This window comes from Schistocerca nitens, chromosome 3 (genome assembly GCF_023898315.1).
Source record: "Schistocerca nitens isolate TAMUIC-IGC-003100 chromosome 3, iqSchNite1.1, whole genome shotgun sequence".
Lineage (NCBI taxonomy): Eukaryota > Metazoa > Arthropoda > Insecta > Orthoptera > Acrididae > Schistocerca > Schistocerca nitens.
Window position 1 is genome coordinate 630,113,326 of NC_064616.1, and position 23,154 is coordinate 630,136,479.

Here is a 23,154-nt window from a genome sequence, read left to right on the forward strand (position 1 = left end):
GGTACCGTTCGTATTTTGTACTAGTCTCTCACAAACTTCAGCATAATACACTTCAAAAATTCGTTTCTTGTGATGTTATCCATTTGACGACTGGAAAATTACTAATCAGTCACTTTCATTTCATTTACCAGGCCGTTCCAAAAGGAGAAAGGAAATGGATGCACTGTTCCTTTCAAAGCTAAACCCCAAATTTGTTTTCCGTGACAAAGACATTTTTACTCTTGCTTACAGTTACCAAGCCTCACCACGGAAGGAAATAGCGAGCACGCTCGCTGTAAACACTGTCGCTCGGTGACTATCTACCTAGCCTCCAATTAAGAATCCAAGTGTTACTTCCGCATTTTTGACGAAAAGATGTGAAAAATGATGTCAGTTGCACCTAAAGCCAAGGCTTCATCCAGTACCTGGCCTCCTACAGCACAGCACTAATCCAGGGACACTCTCTGGCGGAGATGCTGCACAACTGCTGACACAGGACATTCTCGTACTCCTGCGTCCTACACGACCCGCATCAGCCCAACCATCTCCCCAGTTACTCTTTGGGCACTGAGGTGTGGGCTGATACCTTCGGGGGAAGTTCCAGGGAGGCTACCACTCGTTATCAGAACCAGCCAGGGACGACAGATGTTCATTGTGGAAGCCTATGGCGCCATGTAGGTATGGGATGCAGACCAGATGCTCTCACGTTGTGCGGAATCTGCATTGAGCAAATTACCAGCATCTCCAGAGCCAGTTCGCTACAAATTTAGATGCCAGACAAAGACAGGCCAACAACCACAGGTCCAGTGAAATCGCAGCAGATCCCTCATGGAGTCGCGCCCCTTCCCACATTTAGTACCAGAGGCTCCCATCGGGGACCTGGAGACTGGAACACCAGCACCAGCCGGCACCAGCACCATGACGAAGATGATGTTCCGAACAGAGGGCACAACGCAACCACAGATAATAGCCGACGTCGATATGGACATAGAACGCCTAGCTGCCCACCCACACTTTCCCTCTGCAGGTATGGCGATCCCTCTACTGACAGAAAATCTTCAAACCCTATAGGCTATTTAAAAAGGGAGGGATGCTCCATCGCATGCCGCGGTGGCTGTGCGGTTCTAGGCGCTGCAGTCCGGAACCGCGGGACTGCTACGGTCGCAGGTTCGAATCCTGCCTCGGGCATGGATGTGTGTGTTGTCCTTAGGTTAGTTAGGTTTAAGTACTTCTAAGTTCTAGGGGACTGATGACCTAAGATGTTAAGCCCCATAGTGCTCAGAGCCATTTGATCCATTTGATTCTCCATCTGCGTCCTGAGACAGCAAAAAAATGGTTCAAATGGCTCTGAGCACGATGGGACTCAACATCTTAGGTCATAAGTCCCCTAGAACTTAGAAGTACTTAAACCTAACTAACCTAAGGACATCACACACATCCATGCCCGAGGCAGGATGCGAACCTGCGACCGTAGCAGCCCCGCGGTTCCGGACTGCAGCGCCAGAACCGCACGGCCACCGCGGCCGGCTGAGACAGCAAGGTCTGTAATCTGTGATATATGCTGCGAAAGACTATGGCTGAAAAGTGATGCCAAAGAGCACCCACACGAGCCTGGACTTCTACATCGTGCATAAAATAAAACCATCCTCCTTCCCAACGTGAACTCAGTTTATATCGCGCTCTGTCACAATATCCACCTCGCTGACAATGTGCGTACGTGACTCAGCTGCGTACTGGACCTCGCTTGGACAGCTCTTTGGACTGCGAATAGATGGATGCTGATGGAATTCGATGATCACAGACTATCTAGATTCTTCTCTTGGTGTGTGTCTACAGGTTTCCGGCGGTCTGTCGCAGAATAGTAGTTTCAACGGTCTATTGACAATTATGTATCCATGCTGACTGTTTAATAAAGAATGTTTATTGCACTTTAGCAGGTGTAATAATGCTCACGAGGTGCGTTAAGTACAGTATCGTCTAGAAAATGTAGCCAATTTTCAGAATTTTCACAGTATCGGCGGGCAATAGTTTGGAGGATACTGTTCGCGACATCATAATTCCCGAAGTACCCGCTACAGAGGTAAGAAAAGTCCGAGATCGGTACACAATACCGACCTAAAATGTGACTGATCTAATTCCACTTCCCTGCTTTCCCTGTACGACTGTATACCCGAGATCTGTATTGGTACTTAGCCTCCTACACACTCCCCTACGCCGATCATCAGGTGTCGGCCAAAGAGAAACAGACGCCACTGATCCGGGCTCCATTCCAGATGTTCGCTTCATAAATTTTGACTTGCATCACAGTGTTGGGAGTTTTGTGTTGTTGTTCCCAATGGTTGCCTGAAAGCAAAATTGATCGTTCGGAATTGATTTTGTACTGCCTGGCTGGACACAGCCCTCTCAGTTGCCATTGAAGAGACTTCGCTTCGTAGTGTTGCATTCGCCTCAACGTACCTTCCGGCCATATTTTGTACGTACCACTCATCAGCGGGTACTTTTCTGAGTTTTGTGTCTCAATATAACAGTGGGATGCCTGAAAACACAAACTCGGCATGCAGCTACCCTTGCTAACAATCTTCTTGTCGTAGAGTGGCAATGCGCAGGGTCTAACTCTCTGATTACCCATCGAGACATCTCGACAGACTTATCAAGTCGCTTAGGAGGGTTTACGTTATGGAGACGGAGTGCACCCTGCTGAACTGCCCTGAGAACCGATATTTTCTTTTACCTCTATTCCTGTGGTCAAAGGAGTACTGGGAAAGAGGTTTTCGGTCAAAAAACACAAACTAGTCACGGGGTTGATCAAAACCATTTTGAGGTAGTTTATACAGTAAAACTAGAACGGGGAAAGGTGTAATGCAATGTACTTAATACACGAAAGAAGTCGCTTGCAAAGCACTCGTTAGAGCGATTCTTGAGTTTTACTCTTATGGAACACATAACATGTAGGACTAAAAGAGGAGATACGGAACACAGACAGAAAATAGCGCACGTTTCATCGCATGTCCGTTCAGTAAGGGCAAGAACTTTTCGATGATTCTTCTCGAACTCCAGAAACAGGCGCTACAAGGGGAGGCGTTGTGCATTAGCGAGTAGTTTACTGAGAGCTAACACACCAAGGAAACTCAAGCAATATATTACATCTTCACATATACGTCTCGGAAAATTACGACTACCTGAAAGTCAGGTATTTGAGCTCATGTGGTTTCTTTCCAGACAACATTCGCAAATGGAATAGGAGACCAAGGAAATGTCGGCACTATCTGAAACACTCTTTGCCACAGAGCCTGAGATAACCTTCGGTGTATGAATGTAGAAATAAAATTATTTTGCAGATTGCTCTGCAGAATGGTTGTGTTCGTTACTGTCTTTTATAGAAAACTGCAGAGAAGGGAAATTTTATACTGCTTCGTCTGCATATACGTATAAAATATTTTGCAAATTCCCAATTTAGCGAACTGTGCTCTCGTTGTTAGCTAAATTACAAAACTTCTGTCTGAGTTTGCAGGAGTTTGAAGAACCTGCGCAGATACGCATCTTCGTAGTTAGAGATTCCAGCAGCGCATAAAACACAATCAGTCTGCGGCGTATCCTGAAGCTGCTATCAGAGCTGGGGCAATACGTCCGTGGAATATGACAGAACTCTGTTCGCCGAGGAGCAGCGCCAAATTACAACTGCCGGATGTGCAGAGAGTTTACGAGCGATCGAAGAAAGAGCAATCAAATGTTCCAAAAGATCTCTAGGTCTTGTTAGTATAAATACGTCACCCGCTCCTAAATAAACTCATGAGCTCTTTATGTTTTACGAAACACAAGTTTAAACCCACGCCGGAATAGCTATAACACACTGTTTTGCTGCTCTGCACAACGAATAAACTGACATTTTGAAATTGGCGGAACAACGCTTCATACGAAGATACACTGCCGGAAAAAATGCAACACCCTCAAAGACTGTGTTCACAGGCACCAGAGTGTTTTAATATATGGGCATAGTGAGAGGTTGTATTGGTAGCGATACATTTGTCGCGGTGATTGGCGATCAGTCAGCTCTCAGGAGGCCTGTTTTTGCACCCTCTATTCTGACTCTTCAGGCAGTAACTATGCTAGTTAGAGGTGAACATTGTTTGCTACATTCATTTTACGGTATAACTGTGCCCCATCAGTGAGTACGTACTCCTGCTGAACAACTTTGATTATTTGGACGGGGCTGCATAGTGGGTCTGCAGGAAGCTGGATAGATGTGTAGACTGATTGCTGCACATGTTGGGCACAATATATCGGTGATGCGTTGAGGCTTGCAACACCACTTTGCGGAACATTGCCCCACATGTAGATATAGTTCTGGGCGTCCACACAGTACAGATGCACTTCACCGACGTATTGTGAGCAGTGGTGGCCAACCGAACATCATCCAAGACGTAATCCGGGCACATTTTGCGCTTGCTGTGTCAGGAGCCATTGGAAACTGTCTACTTGCAATACCAAATGTTCCTCTGGCCGTGTTACCGCTGACGCCACGGCAGCGCCAAGCACAGCTATTCTGGTGTCGTGAGAGTGTCGACTGAAGAGTAGAATGGCGTTCTGTTGTCTTTCGGTATGAGCGTTATGGACGTACGCATGTATGGCATAGAGCTGGTGACATGCCTATTCCAGATGTGTATTCGCCCACGACAGGCAGGTCGCGTTCCAAGCTTCACGATGATGTGGGGGGCCATCAGTTACAGCTCATGGTCACATTTCGTGTTTATGCAGAGTAAAGTAACCAGACCTCGTTACATTGCACAGGCTGTTATCCTCATGCCATTTCTTCAACAGGAAGATGAAACCCCTTTTTTGAAGGATAATGCACGTCCACTTACGGCTGCTGAGAGGTAACATGCTCTTTGTGGTGTACAACAGCTGCCCTGGACAGCAAGATCACCAGATCTCTCACCAATTAGATACGTATGAGACATGCTGAAGCGGGAACTTACTCGTTCTCCAACGCTTGCAAGAAGCATTCCTGAATCAAAGTGAGGTACACTGTGTATTGATGCGACAATCTGGTCACCCCTTATTGTGACGTGTGTGTTTCATTTGGTAGGAAATTGTTAACACACACCGATTAGCCAAACCATTCTGACCACCTGTTTAACAGTGTGTTGTTCCATTTTTTCAAAAAATGGCTCTGAGCACTATGGGACTTAACATCTATGGTCATCAGTCCCCTAGAGCTTAGAACTACTGAAACCTAACTAACCTAAGGACATCACACACATCCATGCCCGAGGCAGGATTCGAACCTGCGACCATAGCAGTCGCGCGGCTCCGGACTGAGCGCCTAGAACCACTAGACCACCGCGGCCGGCCCATTTTTTCAAACACTGTACAAAAGAGATTCTGCTTGGCATGGATTATAAAAGTACTTGCCGTATTCCAGACGTATATGGTACCAGATGTCTACTTTCAGGTCAATCAATTCCACCAAATTATGGGATGGTGGTTTACGGGCACGCAGCTGCCGCCAGATATTTGTTCCACTAGGTACAGCTCGGGCACATTTGCCGGCCAAGACATCAATGTGTGTTCACTATAGTGCCTCTCAAATCACAGTAACACGATTCATATCCTCCAACGCGGACAGTTATCCTGTAGGAAGATGAATCTTGATAGAAGGAGATTTCAAGCATGAAGCGATACAGGTGGTCCACAATAATATTCATGTAGTTGATCGCTGTCATGATGCCTTCGATTACCACGACAGGTCCTATGGAAGCCCAAGTCAGTGAACCCCGTAGCATTATTCTGCCCTCACTGACCTGCATCTGTGGCGCGGTGAATGTTTCGTGCAGCCATTTACGGCGTGTAAGGACCCAACCATCGACCAGGTGTAACAAGTAATGCGATTTATTCCACAGGCGACACGTTTCTGTCGACCCACGGTGAAAACTCAGGAATGCTGTGCACACTGCAGTCATAACGGATGATGTCGTTGCGTCAACACAGGAACAAGTAGGAGTCGTGTGATGAGGATATCCATGTTCAACAATGGTCTTTGAACGGTGTGCTCTGAAACAAATGTGCCTCCACCAGCACTGTACTCTGTCGTCAGATCTGCCACAGATAGATGCCTATCCTGGATTACACTGTGGCGTATCCTCTGACTTCTACGTTTTGTGATGAGACGTGGACGTCCAATATCTTACGGCCTACTGGTTATTTCGCCATCCTTCAGCCACTTTCCATAGGTGTTCACCACCAACAGGCGGCCAGCTTCGCCGTTTCAAAGACCGTCGTTTCCAGCCGCAGCGCAATGACAATGTGCCCTTTGTCAAAACAGCTTACACCAGTGGATTTCCGCATTTGCTGCTTCGTTACAATGACTGCCCGTTCGTCTCTCTCTAGCTTATATTCTTTCCTCATTGCGTCACGAGCCCACAGCACCACCAGCCGGCTTTCAGTGTAATTGTGGGCAGTGGTCATAATGTTTTGGCTCATCAGCCTATATTCCTGCAACGATGAATTGCCTGTCATCTCACTTAATAAAATGATCTTCACCATGAGGGTGTTGCATTATTTTTTTCCGGCAGTGTATAATATGATTGCCATACTGTTTCAGCACACCCATGTTTTCAGTAGACAATATAGTTAAATATCAAATTTAGTAACAGTATATTCATATAATCATAAAAGCTACAATAATCTGACTTTACTGTTTATATATATGTGTGAAAACAACATCCCTGTAAACATAATTTTGGTTGAATGTAGTTGACCTCACATTGATTATATTATGTGAATGAAAAGCAAATACGTTCTTCCAACCGAAAAATGTTGTATGTTTGTACGTAGAGCTTTGTACTATACTTGAGTTCTTCAGCACCTTCCAGTTACTGCCCGATTCCTTGTGACATGCAGTGCTTATAAAATAATACATACAAACACTTGTGGGAGTATGAAACAGAATGAAGACATAAGCTCTGTCGTATATAAAGCACGAAACTAGGTTCATTGGTTGGATACTGGGAAACTTAGGAAACTGCAGTCACTCTACGAGGGGTAGTCATAATGTTTTAATTATCACTTCCAAACAATCAAGTTGCGATCATGAGATTAAGGGAAGCTGCAGGGATTCACCCGTCATTGTGAGATTTCCACAACGATCGATGACTTGGTGCAGACAAGGATTGTAGAAGTCTGCATTCTGGCTGCTCATAAAACTTTCCACCTCGGAAATCACGTCTGCCACACGAAGGTTTCTTCATGTGCAAATAGAGCATGAAGTCACTGGGAGCCAAGTCAGGAGAGAGAATACCGGGAGAAGATTAAATTTGCTAGCACAGAAAAGCAAAATGTGTGGCTGTGTCCTGTGCAGAGAGAGCTGAGGAGTTGTATTGAAGTAAAACCACCCCCCCCCCCCCACACCTCCCCACCCCTTGTACAACTTCCCGCGACGCTTCGTCTGGAAAGCATCCCGTAACTGGGTCAGATTTCGGTAGTAAGAACCTGTGATGCTTTCCCCTTACGAGAACAGTCTGTTGGCTCCATACCATGGCAGTCCCAAGAAAAATTTATCATTATTCTGCCCATTGATGATTGGTTCTTCGACTTTTTCAGCGCTGGTGATTTCCGATGTATCCGCTAGTTGCAATGCTCCTTTGTCTCGGGGTCATAGTGATCTACCTAACGCTGCAATGGTCGCCCAAGGGCAACAATGGTGATTGACGACCTGTATCTGCTACTTAAGTCTTCAGTGACACGGACCAGACTGTCATCACGGTAAAAAATGCTTGTAAAGGCTACTTGGAGCTACGTTCCTATACAAAATTCACCAAATAAAGCACACAACGCCTCTCTACATTGTATGCGGCCATGGAGGGCCCGTCCATAATCTCAGACACCCTGTTCAGCATACAAATGGGTACAAAAGCACCAAAAATGGGCCATGGAAATTTGGCGTATATCTCTCTTCGGAGATAAGTACCGTAGGTGTACGGTTCCAGATGACTTTCGTCAACGTATGCAAGGGGAACCTGGTACTGCTGCATGCCAGAGACATCCCCTAAACGGAATATAGCAAAGTAGATGTTAAGATGTAGCATCATGTGGGAGCGTCGGAAGCCATTGGTGTGAATCCAGGAAATATTCAACTCTCCACAATACAGGGATAACAACATCCAACCTGTCGATGAACTGTTTCATCAGCATTTCGGAGAATAATTTAACTTCGTGGATGGCAACTATTGAGTCCACTGCACAAGTATCGTCAATGATTCCTTCAATCGAACCCGAATTGCGCGTCTGAATTAGCCTGCATATTTCCCCAATACGAAGCCCATGGAACGTGCTTGGACTCGATTGAAAAGAGCTGTGGAAGCACGTCCTGATCCACCTTGGAATCTAAGGGAACTACGTAAGAGTGTCATTGAAGAATAGGATAAATTAGACCACCAGTGGCTAAATGAACTCGGAGGCAGCATTTAACGTAGCGTGTATGCCTGCATTCATGCAAGGGGACATGTTATTCTGCATTGAATAATGTTGCTATACAATGGGCTTACGAGAAGAGAAATCCTTTTTGTTTCTCTTAGATTACAGTAGAAATGATTTGGCAGGTTTTAGCTGTCAATAAATTTGGAGATGCATTACGATTTAATTCTTGCTTCAACTTGTACAGAATGTCTTAGCTTTTTAATGGCGGGTGATGCATGCCTTTTTTTATTTGTGAGTGAGGAAACTAGTAAACAACTACAGCTCCCTATGCATCACTGCCGCAGGTAGTGCGAAAACAAGATTGGTGAAATCGTGTTGCCAAAGATCGAGAGAAGACCGCGATAAGTGGTGCCAACGCTCTCGTTAGAAGGTAAACAACGTTACGTATTTCCGTGCTGAATATACCGATGAGCCAAAACATGCCCACACCGAGATTGTATGATGCCTGGCGGCGATGACAACACGCGACGCGGTAAGAGAAGTATACGAGTGGAGCAGAGACGAATGGTGAATGATTCTAGCGACGGTAAGTGGTGCAAATGAGGAAATCCGACGACTTAAGAGACTTTGACAAAGCCAGATTGTCGTGGCCATGTACCTGGGAGCAAGTATCCCGGAAACGGCGAAGCTGGTCGGTTGTTCGCGTGCTACTGCCGTGAGTATCTAAGGAAAGTAGTTGAAGAATGATGAAACCAGGAGTGGGCGACAAGAAACTGAATGTCCATACCTCGTCATAGAACATAGCGATCCTAGGCTTTCTCGCTCTCTGATTGAGCACAGGCGGCGATCTGTGGCAGATCTGACGACAGAGTACAGTGCTGGCGCAGGCAGAAGTGTTTTGGAGCACACCGTTCAGCGCACGGAGTTGAACATGGTGTTCCACAGCAGAGGACCCCTGCGTGTTTCCTTGCTGACCCGACAACATCGTCAATTATGATTACAGTGTACACGGGATCATCGAGATTGGACAGTGTATTAATGGAACCGTATGGCCTGATCAGATGAGTCTCGTTTATTGTTAAACCAGGTCGATGGTAGTGTGCAGATACGTAGTCATCTAGGCGAAAGGCTGATCGAAAAATGCAGCGCGCCGCGGACGCAGGTCGGTGGGAGCACTATTATGTTATGGGGGTCACTCACCTGGGCTCCCATGGGACCTGCGGTACACTCGAAGGCACGATGATAGCTGTGGACTTCGTGACCTTTATTAGGGGCCACCTGTAACCCGTTATGCTTGATATCTTCCACAGCAGCGGTGGCATCTTCCAGCAGGTTAACTGTCCCTTTCACAAGGCCAGAATCGTGCTGCAATGGTTTGAGGAGCTTGATAGCGAACTCATGTTGATGTCTTGACCATCAAATTCGGCTTTTATGAATACGATGAAACTCAACTGGTACGCTATTGGGAACCAGCTCCGCGCCCACAAACCAGCCGCTCGTAAATTACCAGAAATGCGCTAACTTTGAGTAAGCGTCTGATGCCCCAAACCTCTGAAAACCTATCGAGTAATTGTCGAATCTATGGTACGCAGAATCACAGCTGAACTGCGTTACAGAAGTGAAGCAACAGGCTTTTAAGTAGGTGGTCATAATGTTTCGGCTCATCAGGGTATCGACGTTAAGAATCCGCACTCACTGAATGTAGTGACACTAGCTTGTTTAAAATAGTAGTTCTCGCACATTCTAATCTCTACAGCCACTTGATGATAGGGTACCAGTAGATACATGCGTTCGTCACGATGTGTGACATTCTTCACTTCGTGCTTAGCAACAGTTCATTGTATCAGATCAAGATTTTAAATTTTTTTATGTTCCGTTGGTATTCCGGACAACGTTCGGACGCTGTGGAGTTGACTAACCGATATAATTGCTTCACAAGCACTGTTATAAATTCCAGAGATTCTATGGCCAATATTGTCCTTAACCGGCCTCAGCATCTCTCATATTTTTGAGTGGCAGGAAAATATACCTTAAGCAAATAGATCTCATGTGTAATGTAAAGACCAATCCTCGGTTGTGACAATATTCCCCTACTCAGTGTCTGGATACCTTCAACCATTCGCCATCGAGGACGCGGTAAGTTTTCCTCCGTTGAAACAGTACTACATACAGGGTGTTACAAAAAGATACGGCCAAACTTTCAGGAAACATTCCTCACACACAAATAAAGAAAACATGTTATGTGGACATGTGTCCGGAAACGCTTAATTTCCATGTTAGAGCTCATTTTAGTTTCGTCAGTATGTTCTTCCACCTACGCTCAATGGAGCACGTTATCATGATTTCATACGGGATACTGTATCTGTGCTGCTAGAACATGTGCCTTTACAAGTACGACACAACATGTGGTTCATGCACGATGGAGCTCCTGCACATTTCAGTCGAAGTGTTCGTACGCTTCTCAACAACAGAGTCGGTGACCGATGGATTGGTAGAGGCGGACCAATTCCATGGCCTCCACGCACGCCTGACCTCAACCCTCTTGACTTTCATTTATGAGGGCATTTGAAAGCTCTTGTCTACGAAAACCCGGTACCAAATGTAGAGACTCTTTGTGCTCGTATTGTGGACGGCTGTGATACAATACGCCGTTCTGCAGGGCTGCATCAGCGAATCAGGGATTCCATGCGACGGAGGGTGGATGCATGTATCCTCGCTAACGGAGGACATTTTGAACATTTCCTGTAACAAAGTGTTTGAAGTCACGCTGGTACGTTCTGTTGCTGTGTGTTTCCATTCCATGATTAATGTGATTTGAAGAGAAGTAATAAAATGAGCTCTAACATGGAAAGTAAGCGTTTCCTGACACATGTCCACATAACATATTTTCTTTCTTTGTGTGTGAGGAATGTTTCCTGAAAGTTTGGCCGTACCATTTTATAACACCCTGTATGTACCCACGGTCTTTCTTTGTAATTCTATGATTGTCTTTTCATCGTTATACTTGCCCTAGACGTGGAAGAGGAAAATGTGTCTACGACTACGTCTCCAGTCAGCGACAGTATCTTCATAGTTGCCATCTACAGCTTTAAATATAAGCAAAAAATAAGATTTATGCCTTCATCACGTTCACATTTTTAACCAAACGATCTCAAAATAGCAATATTGTATGTTAGAAGGTAAATTCATACAGGGTAACTGGCTATCTGTCTACACTGCCTTTATATTGACAACAATAATGCTGTTCCTTGGTTCACCGCGAGTTCAAAAAGTGCGCAACGCGGATAGGCCCAAAACATTGGTAGATGCGGACTGCAGGTGGAAACGTTTACGAGTATACCGCGTTTTGTGAGATAAAGTACAGTTGCAAAACGTCTTAAAATACACACAGAAACTCATTTTAAGTTGTAGTGGACTGACAAGGCAGCCAGTCCACAGTGACGGGTAGCCGAAAGGGCACACGTACACACACGCCGACTGGCGCGAAGTCTGGAACAGGATTCGTAATGAATGTGATAAAGAAAAGAACGTAGCTACTAGAACACTTAACTTTTATATCGTCCTTTGGTATACAGCATTCTTGATGATACAAGTGAGACTATCTTGAGATACATGCAATGGTACAAATGGCGCCTTGCTAGGTCGTAGCCATTAACTTAGCTGAAGGCTATTCTAACTGTCTCTCGGCAAATGAGAGAAAGGCTTCGTCAGTGTAGTCGCTAGCAACGTCGTCGTACAACTGGGGCGAGTGCTAGTACGTCTCTCGAGACCTGCCGTGTGGTGGCGCTCGATCTGCAATCCTGACAGTGGCGACACACGGGTCCGACATGTACTAATGGACCGCGGCCGATTTAAGCTACCACCTAGCAAGTGTGGTGTCTGGCGGTGACATCACATAAGTTATGACTTGGACAAATTTTCCATTTGGTATAATGATCGTGGACCAGTGCAAGATTAGTAGTGAACATCGTCATATCGTTTAAATATTTGAGAACAGTAATAACTGATATGAAATGGAAAAAAAGTAAATTCATGGAGACAAATAAAGGCCGATATTTGTTGGAGGGTTTCTGGGAAAGTGCAATCCACCTGCGAATCACATACGAGACGCAAGTATGAGCTGTTCTGAATTAGCGCTCGAGTGTTTGGAGACTTTATCAAAAACAGGGGTAGGACAAAAATATGGAAAAACAGCGAGAAATGCATGCTTGAACGTAAGTTCCCTGTCGTATTTGACCCTGAACGGACTCTGTGCAATGTCCTCAGAACGTTGCAAGTGTCACTCATAGTCAGGACAGTACTCTGCGTAGTTGTGAGTGCATTTCGTCAGAGATAAGTGAATTCGAACGTGGGACAATTTCTGGTAGTCTTTTGATGGGCGCTTCCGTAACCAAGGTACCAGAAGTGTTTGTTGTTGCAAGAGGCACCGCATCGAACATTTATACCGCGCGCAGGAGAAGTGGAAAAACATCATCCACTAAGTCATAGCGTGGACGAAAGTGTGTGATGAGTAATCGTGACTGATACTCGTTGAACGCATTTTGAGGAAAAATAGGAAGACAACAGCTGAAAAAGTCACTGCAGAACGGAATGTCGCACTCGCGAGCCATGTCCCACAAAAACAATACGAAGGGAGCTGCATAAGGAGGCTAGATAGAATTCCAAAACCACTCATCAGTGATGCAAATGATCTTAACAGGGAAACGCGGCACCGAAGTCATAAAACGTGCACTACGGAGCAATGATAAAATGTCATGCTGTCGTGTGAGTCTTGTTTCACATTGTTCCACACACGTCCATCCAGTGGTACAATGTTTTGTCTCTGATACTGTGTTCCCAAACGTCAGCGTCCCTGTTCAGACAGCTAACATCGTCCAGACCTTGTTTCGTGAGCACGAGAATGAATTGTCGTCTCTCCCCCGGCCACCACTGTCACCAGATCTCTTTACTACTGGCCTTTTGTGGCCGGCTTTGGATAGAAGGGTGCGTGATGACTGCCCACCTCAATTATCGTTACCACAACTTCCACTATTTCGCTGCGAGAATAGTATAAGATTCCCTTGAAAACTATACAGGATCTTTGTCAGCTAGAGCTGAACCGAATGCCATCGGTTTTCCTGCACCGTATTGGGTATGGTAATATGCTGTGTTTGTGGTATTTCCACATTTTTGTCCACCCGTGTAATAACTGGAGACATGTAGCCACCTGAAGAGGCGCGCTGCTAGAATCGTAACATATCGGTATAGCCCATACGAAAGAGTAATGGAGATGCTCGGGGAATTTCAGTGGGAATTTAAGGAAGAGAGGCGACACCATTCTTGCCAAGAACTGTTCGGTAAATTTAGTGAACCACTACTGGAAGAAGATTGTGTGACAGTTCTGCCACCATCTCGCATAGGAACCACGATAAAAGAGACTGGGGCACAAAAGGGTTATTTTTCCCTCGCTACATACACGACTGGTTTAGGATAGATTTTTCATACTATTGGTGGTACGAAGTACCCCGTCCACCAATTATATACTGTCAAGAGAAGTATACGCGTAGATCTACACAGAAGATCCAAAGAAACTGGTACAGCTGCCTAATATCGTGGAAGGCCCCCGCGAGCACACAGAAGTGCCGCAACACGACGCGCATGGACTCGACTCATGTCTGAAGTATGCTGGAGGGAATTGATACCATGAACCCTGCAGGGCTGTCCATAAATGTGTAAGAGTACGGGGACGTGATGATAGCTTCTGAGTAGCGTGTTGGAAGGCATCCCAGATTTTCTCAATAATGTTCATGTCTGGGGAGTTTGGTAGCCAGTAGAAGTGTTTAAACACAGAAGAGTGTTCCCGGAGCCACTCTGTAGCAGTTCTGGACGTGTAGGGTGTCGAGTTGTCCTGCTGCAATTGGCCGAGTCCGCCGTAATGCACAATGGACGTGAATGGATGCAGGTGATCAGACAGGATGCTTACGTCGTATCTAGACATATCTGGTGTCCGATATCACTCCAACTGTACACGTCCCACAGCATTACAGGGCGTCCACTAGCTTGAACAGTCCCCTGCTGATATGCAGGGTCCATGGATTCGTGAGGTTGTCTCCATACCCGTACGCGTCAATACTCTCGATACAATTTGAAGCGAGTCTCGTCGGACCAGGCAACATGTTTCTAGTCATCAACAGTCCAATGTCGGTGTTGACAGGCCCAGGCGAAGCGTAAACTTTGTGTCGTGCAGTCAGTAAGGGTATACGACTAACTTCGGCTCCGAAAGCCCATATCGATATGTTTCGTTGAATGGTTCGCACGCTGACACTTATTATGGCCCAGCATTCAAATCTGCAGCAATTTGGGGAAGGGCTGCACTTCTGTCACTTTGAACGATTCAGTCGTCGTTGTCCCGTTCTTGCAGGATATTTCCGGCCCCAGCGATTTCGGAGATTTTATGTTGTACCGGAATCCTGATATTCACGGTAAACGCGTGAAATGGTCTTACGGAAATATCCCCAATTCATCGCTACCTCGGAGATGCTGTGTCCGATCCCTCGTGAGCCGACTATAACGTTCAGACTCAGTTAAATCGTGATAACCTGTCATTGTTGCAGCAGTAACCGATCTAAGAACTGCGCCAGACACTTGTTGTCTTATATAGGCGTTGCCGACCGCAGCGCCGTATTCTACCTGTTCACATATATCTGTATTTGAATACGTATGTCTATTGCAGTTTCTTTGGCGCTTCAGTATAGAATAACACAGAGAAATTGATCTTTGTTTTTCAGGCATTAATGGAATGTCCACAAATGATGAATAAACCGATTTCAAATTCTTCTTTGGATTTGTGTTGAAATATCAACAGAACGAATCTTGTAACATATCAAATATGATATTAAATGGCACTGTCAGGACAGCATGAAATATCTTTACTGTCACTGGTTTGAAGCCAACCGCTCCGTAATGATTTAATAGCAAATAGGTTTGCCTCGTTAACGTTTCGTGTGTTCGTTGCTCATGCACTTACACCAACAGGGGACATCATTAACCGCAGTGTATAATGGCTCTGTTTCATTGCTTGTCACGGTTGCTGGAACCTCTGATGTGGGGTAAAGCTACTGTGTGCAGGTTAATGAAATAGAAAGGAGAGCCATGTCGGCGGCATAATATTCATTGCCGTATTCCGCATAGTTTCTGCCTATTTTCGTGTAAACTCATAATGGTGTGGTAGTTTACTTAGAAATTACATCATACGTTGACGCATAGTTCCACTGCCTCTTTAAATACTGGTTTTCCTTCTTTAGCGCCAAATAAGGACTACGTGCTAATGGCAGTGTGTACTTACGTATTGTCTTTTTTTCTGGTCGTTATATATTCGAAATTACCAATTTCACAGGTTCCAAATTACGATTTCAGATACAGCTAGTCTCTCATGGAGTGAGCCAATACATTATGAACAGAAATCTAATGAAACAATTTGAAAATTGACGATATTAATTTTTTAAACTACAAAACAAAATTTTTAATAGTATGTACAAATAAACAAAACTGTAATTCGAAATTTATAATCAACTGCGGTGAACTCCTCTTCAAAAAAAGTGTAGCACGTAGAAGACATTGTCGGATGTCAGTGTATCTTCTTCCTCATACACCCTATCGGCATGTATTTGAATGATTCGATTCAATTCTCTGTGACACGTAGAACGGCCACCACAATGCATTAGTTCTGTACGTGTTTAGTCTTATTATCAGGCCTGGTTGGGTGTACAATGATGTGACAAAAGTCATGGGATACATCCTAACATCGATCGTGTCAAATCTTCTTTTGCCCGGCGTAATGCAGCAACTCGACATGGCATGGACTCAATAAATAACTGGAAATCTCGTGCCGAAATATTGAACCATGCTGCCTCTACAGCTGTCCATAATTGCGAAAGTGTTGCCGCAGCAGCCGGTCGGGGTGGCCGAGCGGTTCTAGGCGCTACAATCTGGAACCGCGCGACCGCTACGGTCGCAGGTTCGAATCCTGCCTCGGGCATGGATGTTTGTGATGTCCTTAGGTTAGTTAGGTTTAAGTAGTTCTAAGTTATAGGGGACTGATGACCTCAGAAGTTAAGTCCCATAGTGCTCAGAGCCATTTGTTGCCGCAGCAGGATTATGCCTCATAAACGTTGGATGGGATTCATGTCGGGCGATCTGGGTGGTCAAATAATTCGCTAGATTTATCCAGAATGTTCTTCAAACCAATCGAGCCCAGGTGACAAGGAGCATTGTCATCCATAAAAATAACATCGTTGTTTCGAAACATTGAGCCCATGAATGACTCTAAATGGTTTGAGGGTAGCCGATCATAGCCATTTCCAGCCAATAATTGGCTCAGTTGGACTAGATGACCCGGTCCATTCCATGTAAACACAGCCCACACCATTATTGAGCTAACTCCAGCCTGCACAGTGGTTTGTTGGCAACTTGAGTTTGCGCCACACTCAAACCCTACCACCAGCTGTTACCAACTAAACTCGGGAATAATCTGACCAGACCGCAATTTTCTAGTTGTCTAATGTCCAACCGATACGGTCACGAACCCAGGAGAGGCGCTGTAGACTATTTCGGGTGATTTAGCAAAGGCACTCGCGTTGGTCATCTGATGCCATAGACCACTAACGCCAAATTTCGCGGTACTGTTGTAATGGATACGTTCGTCGTACGTCACAGATTGGTTTCTGCTGTTATTTCATGCAGTATTACTAGTATGTTAGCACTGACAACTCTACGCAAATGCTGCTGCTCTCGGTCGTTAAGTGAAAGCCCTCGGCCACTGCGTTGCCCGTGGTAAGAGGTAATACCTGAAATTTGGTTTCGTCGTCACACTGTGGATCTCGGAATTTTGAATTCCCTAACGATTTCGGAAATGGAATGTCCCATGGGTCTAGCTCCAACTACCTTTGTGCGTTCAAAGTATGTTAATTCCCGCAGTGCGGCCATAATCACGTCGGAAACTTTTTCTCATGAATCACCTGGGTACAAATGACGGCTCCGCCAACGCATTGTCCTTTTATACCCTTTGTGCGCGATACTACCGCCATCCGTATATCTATGTGCACATGGCTACCCCATGAATTTTGTGAGCTCAGTGTGTAAGAGGATTGAATAACCTCAGATTTTGAGTGGTCACTATGAAGGACACGGAGGTGCCGCGCACTTCTCTGAGACAGCGTTATCAGCACCTGCCGGTATTTGAAAGGGGCCTCATTGAGGGTCTCCATTTGGTCGGTTGGTCGAATCGTGTAATATACGGATTTGTGGGGCATTCGGATGTGACAGAGATATTGGACTACATTTGAATGTGAGAGCAGTCGTCAAAGTTCCAAACGACCACGTCTGACCACCACAAGGGAGGATAGCCGAGCTGTGCACCAGGCACATCGTAACTCCTTCATACCAGCGCCTGCTATTCGAGAACAAGTAATGACTTTCGGCAACGTTCTACGTCATCCGGCACCATTTGCTAAAGATTGGCAGCAGCCAAACTAGGTTACTTCAGTCCTATGCGCTTCCTATCGTTAACACCACAACACAAACGGCAGAGTTACTAGTGGTGCCATTATCGACTAGCATGGACTCTGTGGTAACCGGTGAATTGCAGTTCAGCACTATCTCGGACGACTATCGTCGTCAAGTATGGCCGCGAGCTTAAGAGTATTTTGAAGAGACGCAACAGTGTTATTGCTGGTGCCATTATGTGTGGAATCGTCGGGTACGACTTCAGGTCCCGGCTGTTAGTAACTAAGGGTACTCTGACAAGAAAACGTTATGTCACGAACTGCGCCTCATGTGTTACCTCTTGTGCGACAGTATAATGGTGCCATTTTTCAACAAGACAATGCTCGTCCACACGTCACATTTCCCGATGAATTCTCTGCGTAATGTTGAGATACAACAACGGACAACACTCTCCCTAGATCTGTCTCTGATAGTACATGCGTGGGACCAGCTTGGACGTCAACTCCGTCTCATTGTCAGTACCCAGGATATTAAGACCAGTTACAACAATTGTGGAGCAACTTGCTTCAGCAGCAGATACCAAAGGCTTTATGAAACCCTCCACTACCGAATCAGTTCATACATCTAAGCCAGTGGTGGTCATACTGAATCATACTGCCAAGTTCTTTGTAAATTCGACTCGATTTTGTGATCACTGCAAAAGCGTCGTATACTCTCTCAAACCGCGAAGTTTTATATATATTGCATATTGGAACCCGCAAATTTTCTCTGCAAGAGCTAAATAAGATTGTATAGTTTTTCTGATAATTGTTCACTGAAAAATTTTTGGGTGTTTTTCCAGAATTCCATTATGGCTTAGTGGTCACGGGGACTGCCGGCACCGTCAGAGGAAGTGAATGTCACAGCAGGTCCCCGTGCGTGGGTGGTGTTTAACATCACGCTGACACGGAGGCCATTAGGAGTGGATTTACTCCGCTATCCATCCACTTTAAAGGCTTCTCATTGACGTCGTCTACGCTCTGCGCCAGGGGTATCATTTAACGCGAAATGCATTATAGAAATATTTTCGCTTTCATTCGACTACTGTTCGATTTAAGCCTTTTCCTCCTAAGTAAACTGTTACGTCTCATACTCTCGTAGTTACTTCACCTAGCTTTGGCGTTACCATGGCTTGTTCTTACCATAATTTAGTAAAATTGTTATATATCAATTTTTTTATTGTGTTCCTGTGTACTAAAGAGAGTGGAAAAGAAGGCAACAGAGTTAGTATTCGGAATGAAAGCACGAATAAAAAAATGTCGTATGAACATGTGTCCACTTCCAACCGGTTTGCATGGAAGCTGATCGAATTTTATGAACAAGCGAAAAGCCTTCCGCATCTTGTTAACAAAAACTGGAAGTTTAAATTCACACGATCGGTAGGTGCGGAACTCTTGTTTGTTACAAAGGCTTTTATCTGCCTATAAAAAGTCATTATACGCTGGCACATAATATGCAACACCCTTAAGAGATGTTGAAAAGCAAAGCTTAAAAGATGAAAAAGAAATATTTTGAGAAAGCTTCTGGTGAATGTTGGAGTGGGACATTAACTGTATATTGTTCGAAGAAATGTTGGTGGAACGAGAAACAACTTATTGCATCAGAACCGTCAGATCTCACAACCACTTACCGCACCAATTATAGCACGAAGAAAACTAACCACGAAGTGGGGTAGTAGTCGAGATATGGCCTAGTTGTGCAAGCGAGATAGTTTGGCCGATGAGAATATTCGTTGAATGGGTGACATAATTGCCTGTGGGAAAGTCGGCAGAAGCGTCTGTGCAGCATCGTCTTCACAAATGTGTTTTTAGACTGACAAACGATGTACTGAGTCGTCAGATGCTTCATACCAAGAAGCATCAGACGATGGCACCGATGCCCTGTTGCACCATCTGAATCCTGCAGTTGCGCTGGCGGTTCACCACGTCCTTTGTTGGCGGCCGGTGTGTCCGAGCGGTTCTAGGCGCTTCAGTCTGGAACCGTGCGACCGCTACAGTCGCAGGTTCGAATCCTGCCTCGGGCATGGATGTGTGTGATGTCCTCAGGTTACTTAGGTTTAAGTAGTTCTAAGTTCTAGGGGACTGATGACCTCCGAAGTTAAGTCCCATAGTGCTCAGAACCATTTGAATGTCCTTTGTTGATAGCAGACTTAAACTACTTTCATCCTTAAACTGAGAAAATCGTTTTCAGGCAACGCTGATTTGCAATACCCATTGTACGAACGCTAAAGCGACTTGATGTATTTTAACTGGCATTGTGCCCCTCACGCATTAGGTAAGTGCATTTGGCAGTACTTATCTTAGTTATATTGGTTTAAGTAACATAAAGTAATACTTTAAGGACTGGAAGGACTTAATAGCTAGGGATCAACAATCTGTGCAAAATAAATTATATATTAACTTCATTACAAACAATGAATACCACGTTTTTCTCACTATTTTAAAGCAACTTAGTATCACCGCTTAAAAAAGATCTCGTTTTACGAGATACGTTCAATAAGTAATGGAAAACATTTTTTTCTCGGCCAGTTACAGTTCAAAAAGGGGAATTTGTTGCGGGATATCGTGGAATATTCCCGCTTCAGCCTCTATAGCTTCATGAAATTCCGAAAGGTGGCAGCATTATACGCAGCCTTCAAAATGGCTTCTGTAACGGAGGTACGTTCCAAGCAAAGAGCTCTCACAGACTTTCTTTTTGCGGAAAACCAGTGCATCGTATATATCCGCAGCCGCTTGCCGAATGTCTACGGAAACCAAGTAGTGAACAAAAGCACGGTGAGTCGCTGAGCAAGGCGTCTATCATTGCAACGAGGATGCGCTAATCTGTCCGATCTCCGGCATGCCGGTCGGCGGCAAACAGCTCTGACACTTGCAATGTTGTAACGTGTGGACACTCTCATTCGAGCTGATCGACTGATTACAATCAGATACCTCGTTGCTCAACTGGACGTCTTAATTGATAGGGCTGACACACTCATCCTCCAGTTGGAGTACTCAAAGGTCTGTGTCCACAGGGTTCCTCGCCGCCTAGCGGAAGACCATAAAGAGCAACAAAGGACCTTCTGTGCAGGATTGCTTGCACGTTACGAGACTGACCGTAAAAAGTTTTTATCGGACATCAGGAGCGATGAAACATGGATTCATCCATTAGAATCGGGAAGAAAACGGCAATCCATGAAGTGGCGCCACATCACCTCTGCTCCGAAGATGAAGTTCAAAGCCGCACACTTAGCCGGTAAAGTCATAGCAACGATCTTCTGGGACTCTGAAGTGTCAATTCTGTTTGGTGTCCTCACCCATTGTGCAATGATCAACTCTGAGGTGTACTGTGCTACCCTTAGGGAACTGAAGAAACGACTTCAGCGTATTTGTAGCCACAAAACTGCAAACGAATTTCTCCTTCTGCATGACAACACAAGGCCTCACACCAGTCTGCGTACATGTGAGGAGCTCAAAAAGAAAACTTCACTGCACTGTTCTTCCTTATCCACCCCACAGCCCGGATCTTGCACCTTTCGACTTCCATCTGTTTGGTCCAATGGGGGATGCACTCCACGGCAAGCAATACGTGGGTGATGGTGAGCCTATTGATGTATCAAGACGTTGGCTCCGATGTCGACAAGCAGAGTGGCACCATGCGTGGAACTTTGCATCCGTATGGCGAATCCGCGTGAGTAGCTTTCATGTGCATCACTCGCTATGCACGCGCACGCGGAAGCACGCGGCTGGCAGTTCACTCACTCGGCATCCTGCGGCGCTCACTCATGGAGTGACAGGCAACAGGGACGTGTCCTTGTCACGGGGGTAAGGGAACAAAGACTGCCCATACAAATTCGACACAACGTAATGGCACTAAAAAAACCTGGCAAGCGCTCAGACGCATTTAAAGTTAGAATTTCTTTTTATCTGACGAAGGAGTGTGCTGTATACCTGAAATTCACCAAGTGTTACCACAATATAACGAAAATTAAAGTGATAACGAAATATTAAATGTTATTGAAGGTCATTATTTCAGCTGTGGAACTGTATATTTCCGTGAAATAATGACGCATGAAATTATCCTCGCTTTCAGTCAGATGCAAAAATCGCACTGACATTTAGACATATTTTGAACAGAACAAAAGAAAAAGATTTACGTTGCTGAGTGTTACAACAGACTAAAATTGTCAACTTACTTTATAATGAGCAAAAAATCTTCACTCTTGCTACATCGTAGGCTTTCGTGAGTAAATCGAGTATATGAACTAATAGGACACTTTTCATTTGATAATATGAACAGAAAGAGAAAGGAAGTGTAAGGTGTAATGATGAAAAGTGCTGAGTATTAATCGAATAGATTTCTACCTGGGTAATTATTCGAATAAGTAGGTCATTCAAACAAATTTACTCACCAATAAATTAACTGTAAATTAAATAACAAATGCCATATATCGCCAATGTATTTTCATAGTTTACTTCTTGTACAGAACTAGTATTTGTTCCCTTGACTCAGTGCAGTTTCTGTTTAAGAAATAACTTACTAATGATTTGTATGGAAATGTGCATTTGCTGCTCAGTGGCTTAAGTTTCAGACCATAAATCGAAGGCTTAGTGATCGATCCCCGGTTGGTCCCCCGGTTATCTCTTTTCTTATCGCTTCTTTCATGCATAGCAACGAAAATTATTCCACCTCAAGTTTCACGGTATTTTGGAGTATGTGCTGAAATGAGGATCCCCTCTAACTGGCTGTGTAAGTTTCTTCAGAGGTGGGAGGAAGTCAAGGACACGCCACTATGCCTACTAAAGCACTAGAGTGCTGAAAACATCATTCAAGTTGAGCACAGTTTTACTTGATTCACAGCGTAACAAATGAAACACAAAGATGCTTATAAGCGGTCGGCCTCGGCAATTTTGGCTATAACGCACTAGATAGCCGCGAGCATCCAGAAGCCAGCAGACAGTCAGTCGTGACCGATTATCCGAGCGAGATGGACGTGGAATACGTTACGCTTTGTTTCTCATAATAAACGTAATTTACTATAATTATAAAAATCATTTTTCCGGATCTTACTTGTTTTATATGCTGCGGATTATAAGCAGAATTACATATATGCTGGAGAATACGGAAAATATAGTGACTCATCTATTTTTATGCAATCAGTTACGCGTGGAAATCTTATTAGCAAAAATTTATGAATACTGGAGAAAAGACCCATACAAACAAGGGACTACCCATGTCGTGCCTCATTGTAGGAGACCA